This window comes from Phalaenopsis equestris, unplaced genomic scaffold (assembly GCF_001263595.1).
Source record: "Phalaenopsis equestris unplaced genomic scaffold, ASM126359v1 Scaffold000084, whole genome shotgun sequence".
NCBI lineage: Eukaryota > Viridiplantae > Streptophyta > Magnoliopsida > Asparagales > Orchidaceae > Phalaenopsis > Phalaenopsis equestris.
In genome coordinates, this window is record NW_018164526.1 from 1114107 (window position 1) to 1121121 (window position 7015).

At 34.0% G+C, this 7015-nt stretch overlaps 1 protein-coding gene across 1 annotated transcript in view; it reads right to left on the reverse strand.

The window, feature by feature from the left end:
* LOC110019852 (beta-fructofuranosidase, insoluble isoenzyme CWINV3-like) overlaps positions 1-6022 on the reverse strand; it is an 87550-nt gene extending 81528 nt beyond the window's left edge. The window contains 1 exon segment of the mRNA XM_020717708.1: positions 5870-6022. The gene's annotated coding sequence lies outside the window, so the exon portion shown is untranslated.
* Positions 6023-7015: the final 993 nt, after the last annotated feature.

Consider the following 7015-nt stretch of genomic DNA (forward strand, 5'->3'; position numbering starts at 1 on the left):
AAATCGAAGACATGGCAAAGGTTCCATATGTCTGTGCAGTTGGATGTTTGATGTATGCAATGGTATGTACTCGTCTTGATTTCGCTCATGTTGTTAGTCGAGTTTGCAAATACATGGTTAAACCTGGAAGACGACATTGGGAAGCAGTTAAGTGGATTTTCAGGTATCTGAAAGGTACTGTAGGACATGGAACTATTTTTTGCAGTTATCAGAATAATCCTTCAGTTGTGAGGTATGTTGATTCAAACTATGCAGGTGATTTGGATGGCAGAAGGCTACAACGGGGTATGTATTTACTCTTGGTGGAGAGCCTTAATGTTGGAAATCAACAATTCAGTCTATCGTGGCATTATCTACAACTGAAGCTGAGTACATGGCAGTAGCTGAAGCTGCTAAAGAAGTCTTATGGCTTATTGGGCTAGTAAAGAAACTGGGCATTGAGCAACGTGGAGTTAAGTTGTATTGTGACAGTCATAGTGCTATTTATCTGGCTAAGAACCAGGTGTCCCATGCGAGAACAAAACACATTGATGTCAGGTATCACAAGATCAGAGAATTGATTGCTTCTAGTGAGATATTATTGCAGAAGGTTCATACTGATGAGAATGCAGCTAATATGTTGACCAAGTCAGTTATTATCAACAAGTTCTTGCATTGCTTGGAGTTGTTGAATGTCTGCAGTTGCTAGAGATGCATGATGGCCCAACACACTTCTGGTATGTAAGGAACATGACGTATTTCTCCTAAGGGGCTGGATATTCGCCAAGGTGAAAATTTGTTAGATATGGCTCGTATACCATAAATGGACAGTGCTAAATCTGGAGCGGAGCAGAGCGTAAGGTTCTGTCCAAATCAGGAAAGTTTTTGAGGGTGTGGTACAAGGGTAATTTGGTAATTACATATTGTACCCAAGATTTCCATTTTATGTGTTTTCTAGAATTGTAAATTAGGTTTGTATGTAACCCTAGGGATTATCCCTCTATTCTGTATTCTGTACTTTTTCTGAATTAGTGAAAAGTTGCCGCTCTGCTCTCGATGACGTAAGCATCTTTGTCAAACCTTATTAAATCTTTTTGTATCTTCTGGATTTGTGTCGTTCTTGTTTTTCTTCGCCCTAATTTCTCAACATCTTCAATCCTTATGCTCATAATTTCTTAGTAAGGCAAGCGAGACCGATAGAATTTGGGTCGCAAATATTGACCGCTCCCTCCCTCCCTCCCTCTTCCTCAAGAGCATGAAGATTGTCTTTGTATTTTCAACATGCTTGAAGTGTTAAATGAACTGAATTGACATGCAATTCTTATGTTGCCAATCAGGTTCAACATGCAATTCTTATGTTGCCAATCAGGTTCAACATGCAATTCTTATGTTGCCAATCAGGTTCAACATGCAATTCTTATGTTGCCAATCAGGTTCAACATGCAATTCTTATGTTGCCAATCAGGTTCAACATGCAATTCTTATGTTGCCAATCAGGTTCAACATGCAATTCTTATGTTGCCAATCAGGTTCAATGATTTCACTTTGAGTTTGCATAAATATATGGAAATAGATCAAATGAAATTGTACGCTTACACGGCTCTATTTATTCTTTCTGACTTTCCAGACAAGCATACACTCAACCAATTAAAACATTGTCTGCTCCAACGCTTCCTTGCCACAAAAAAGAATGAATTTGCAAATCAACAGCCCAAAAGATGGCAGTTTGTAAATGGATACCCAGTTTGGATGCCACACAAAATCACACAATATGAACAGTAAGAAGATAATATCATTAAAATATAGATTAAGTGATGTATCATACTTCCCAAAAGAGTAGTATTTAACTACAGTGGAAATTTGAAAATTATAACTGTTTTTTAGAACAATATTTTATTTTGTTTAGAATCAATTTTTTTTCTTTTTTTTTCTTTTTAAAAATATATTTGTTTAGTTTGTTTTCTTACATATTTTTATTTTGTGTTTCTAAACAAATTAGAATGTTTTTAAAAACACTCAAAATAACTTATTTTTGGTGTGTTTCGAGTGTTTTCAAAAGCAATCATATCTTAATCAAATATGTCAAACATATCCTGTTTCAAATCAAAACACAAATAAAATTAAAAAAAACAAAAACTGCATAATAAAAGTGGTCCCAAATGGCCACTACAAGATTAGAAATATATTATTATACTTGTTAATAATTTAATGGAACGTAATGGAATGGAACAGCAGGATGCAGAAATGATCAAAAATAGAGAAATGTAATCATCATCACCGCAATGGCAACCCCAAAGATGGTATAATGTTGAGTAAATTTTTTGCATATTGTTTTTGTTTTAAAAAACAAATTAGTTTAATTTTAAAACACTCAAAACATCTAAAACTTGTTTTGAGCATTTTTAAAAACAGCTAAATATTATTTTCATTCAAATAAAAACATAAAAAAATATCAGAAGTCATCCGAAATAACCCCTAGACAATTCAAAGCCTTGCCATGTTTTTAATGCTTGAATAACATAATCTATATAATAAAGAAACAGTGCACAAAATTGAGAGAATTGGATGTCAACCTATGGAACCACGTAATATGCTAAGTGGGTTTAAAAAATCAAAATAGCTGATAACTGTAAATTCACGTCAGTTAAAAAAAAAATAACAAGAAAATACATGCATACATACCAGGGCCACAAAACCAACTGCAAAAAGAATTATTAAAAAAATAAAAGGGAAAACATGTATTCGGCAGTCTGCTTCTTTAGGCAACAGGACAATGTAGTTTAATTCTGACACAAGAGAAATGCTGGAAAAGATTATGTGACTTTGTCCGTCAGGATAAACTGCCACCTAAATGTAAACATAATAAAGGATATTTCTCTAATATTGCCTGTGATGCACAATACTAAGCCCATCTTGCACATTTACACTTTCAAAAATGACATACAAAAAGGAAACTGATCATCACCGTCTCTTTTAGGGGTCTACATTATTTGATCAAAACACAAAAAATCTACTCTCATAATCGGATCATCAGATGGTCGACGTTTAATGTGACAAAACCAACCAAGAAGATTCTCTCTAATTTTGTCCGTCACTAGAGCTACACAAACCCTATCACGGATATATTCATTTTGCATTTTGTCTCTAAGTGTAAAGCCACTAATCCACCTAATCATTCTCATCTCGGCAACGCTTAACTTAGTTTTATGCTTTTTATGCTTCTTATGCTTCTCTTTTAAAGGCCAACATTTAGCGCCATAGAGCAATGCAAGTGTCACCACTATCTTATAAAAATTTCCTTTCAATCAAAGCGGTACTTTTCTATCACACAATATGTCCGAAGCATTCCTCCACTTCAACCAACCAACATGAATTCTACTAGTACCATCCTCATCCATATCACCATCACTTTGAACAATATGCCTTTGATATGTAAAGCGTTCACACTTTATAATAATTTGATCACTCATAGTTACAAGAGCTACTACTACTAAAATTACATTCCATATAATCAGTTTTAGTTCTACTCAAAAGAAGGCCTTTAGACTCCAATGTAGACCTCCATAATTCAAGTTTTTCTTGAGCTTTCTCTCTCGTCTTATCCATGAGAAGGATATCATCATCTAAAAACATACACCAAGGTACATCCTCCTGTAAATGTCTAGTGAAAACATCCATAACTAAAGCTCCACAACTATAGCAAAAATATATGGGCATAAAGTCGATCCCTGATCTAATCCAACAGAAATAGAAAAATATTTGGTCAATCCTCCTTCTGTTCGAACACAAGTAACAACTCCAGTATACATATCTTTAATGACTTGAATATAAGTCATATCAACACCTTTCTTCTCATGAACTCTCCAAAGTATATCTCTTGGAACTTTATCGTAAGCTTTTCTAAATCAATAAACATCATATGTAGATCCTCCTTATTATCTTTAAACTTTACCATCAAGCCTCTCAACAAATATATAGCTTCCATGATAGACATGCAAATTGATTATGAGAAATCTTTGTAATACGTCTTAATCTAAATTACCCTCTCCCATAATACGCAACACGCAACCACCCAAAAGCCAAAAAAAAAACACTTTCGAAATAGTAAAAATAGGAAAAATGCATTTACTGTTTGCAAACTGAGTAGCCCAATCACAATTCACAACCATCAAAACTAGTTATGATGCCTCATCAAGAATAATAAAATAAGCAAAGTTGATAGGTAAATACATAAGAACAGTGTGGCATGTATGTAAATTTCCTAAAAAAATTGATGGGCAACACAAAAAAAAAGTTGTCTGAAGAAAGGATACAACTGCAATCTATGATGTAGTTGCCTAATATAAGATCTCTCTCTGTCTCTCTATGAATGATGATTATGAGTAGCACAATCATAATTCACAACCATCAAATCTAGTTAGGAGGCCTCATCAAGACAAATGACAAAAATCATGATATGTAAATATGAAGCTCAATAGGACTCAATGGAGGAAAAGGACTTATGTAACCAACCCCACCTAACGTGATAAAGGCTTGTTGTTGTTGTTGTATGTACGTAAATACATAAGAATTGTGTGATAGGTATGCAAGTATTCCTAAGAAAATCGATGGGTGGCACTGCATTGGTTGCCTGAAGAGAGGATCCCTAGCCATTCATGCAAATATCAGATCTCTCTCTCTCTCCCCCTCTCTCATATGTAAATACATAAAAATTGTGGTATGTGTGTAATATTTTTAAGAAAAGGATGGGTGGCGCTGCATCTACAGCCTGAGCAGAGGATCCCTAGGCCATCCATGATGCAATTACCTAACATCAAATTTCTCAATCTCTCTCACCTCTCTCTCTCTCTCTTTCTTTCTTTTGTATGTAAATACATAGGAATTGAGTGGTATGTATGTAAATTTCCCTAAAAAAAATTATGGCTGGCGCTCCATTGGTTGCTTAGAGAGAGGATCCCCGGCCATCCATGATACAGTTGCCTGGCATATATGTCTCTCTTGTATGCAAAAACATTTGAACTGTGTGCAAATGAGGAAACAGCATTATTTTTTGGAATGGGAAAAATCACTAAATGCCTTTCTCTCTCTTTTTGCATGTAAATACATAAGAATTGTGTGATGAATATGCATGTTTTCCTTAAAGAAAATGATAGGTGGCATGCATCGGTTGCCTGAAGAAAGAATCCCCCGGCCATCCATAATGCAGCAGCCTAACATGCAGTTGCGTGAGGAGAGGATCCCCCGGCAATCCTAGCAAACCCCCACATTTACTAAATCCCGGATTTAAGCCAAAACAGAGGAAAAACGGAATTTATGAATCTGTAGATTTACCATGTCCTTTCTGCCGTTCGGCAGGATTTAGCATAAATCCTGTACAAATCCTGCTTAAAACCAGCTACCAAACATTCTTGAGGATTTAACCCCTTCGAAATTTCATAAATCCGGATTTACAGGATTTACTAAATCCTATCTAAACAAAACACTACTTGCAACCAAACAGGCCCGAATTCGGATCATTCCTGAGTGTAAGCCAGCCTTGAGGCTAAACAAGCCCAACAGATGAAATATTGGGTCCAAGAAGGAAAAAAGACCTTAAAATTTCTCTCTCTAGAGATGGCCAGCCAGGGCAACAAAGCCAAAATTCGGATCATTCGACATTGGAAACCAGGAATCATGCTAGGGCAACACCACCTCAATAAAGTTTTCTCTCGTAAGGGATTTAGAGCAGGATTTAACCAGGATTTAAACTGAATCTTGCCAGACAATCACTTTGAACAATATAAAACCGCAAATTTGCATGCCAAGATTTCACGTATTTCGATCGCAAATCCCGTTGTTCGGCTAAATCCAGGAATGCGCGCTTTGCGCAAAGGCGAAGATCTGAAGTTACCTTCTTCAATGGTTTCGGGTAAGAACGGAGCGGAAGTAGGAATAAGATGGGAGCTTCGGTGGTCCCGTACTCCGTGATCGCGTCGCCGGCTTCCCAACAAGCTCTCGCGAGGGTTTGGCCACGAAGGCGATGGTTTTGGGCGAAATTGGTAAGGGATTGGGGTCTAATTTTGGGCGAAATTCAGATTTATTAAAATCAAATTAATAATTGAATCAATTAAGATTCAATCTAATTAAATCTATTTGAAGTGTTTGTCATAAATTCATTAGAAATATTATTTTGTTTGACATAAATTTATTAAATTCAACTAATAAGTAAATTTATTTAATTTAAATTTAGCAAACGAAACGAATTAAAAATTTATTCAACTTAAGAGCGAATTAATCTAATCAATTTATGATGTTAATATATGGTGTTTGACTGGATTTAAGTTAAATCTAACTTTAACTCGTGTAAATATCGTACCAAAGAGTTTCTTAATTTTATTAATTTATTGGATTAACAACTCATAATTAGTTGTAATTAGATAAATTTATGTCATTATTTAACAATTAATTAATACAAATAAAACAAATATATTATTTAACAAATAGTTAATTTAAAAAATTTAATTAAAAGTATAATTTAGTGAAAATTTAATTATTAATTGGGTTAATTGGGAATAAATTTTAGTAATTAATTTCTATTGTTAATTAATACAAATAAATTATTTAACAAATAGTTAATTTAAAAAAATTAATTAAAAATATAATTTAGTGAAAATTTAATTATTAATTGGGAATAAATTTTAGTAATTAATTTCTATTGTGTGATAAGATAATCAATTTTTTTATTATTATTATGAAAAATGTAATAGATTATTAAATATGGGCAGAAGTTATTAAAGAACACACATGGTTTAATTGTATTATTAAATATATTGTAAATCATTTTTTTTGTAATTTAATCATTTCAAATTTTACTAAATCTATAATTTTGGATCTAGCGGGATGGAAAAATAACATTCTCTCTCTCTCTCTCTCTCTCTCGATCTCAACATTTGAGTGCGAGCTAGCAAAAAGAAGATGACGAAAGCTCAGAAAAAATTTTTCCATATGTTGTTCGCACGAAGAGTGTCTGCGGACAATAGTTGTGTTTCTCCCATTG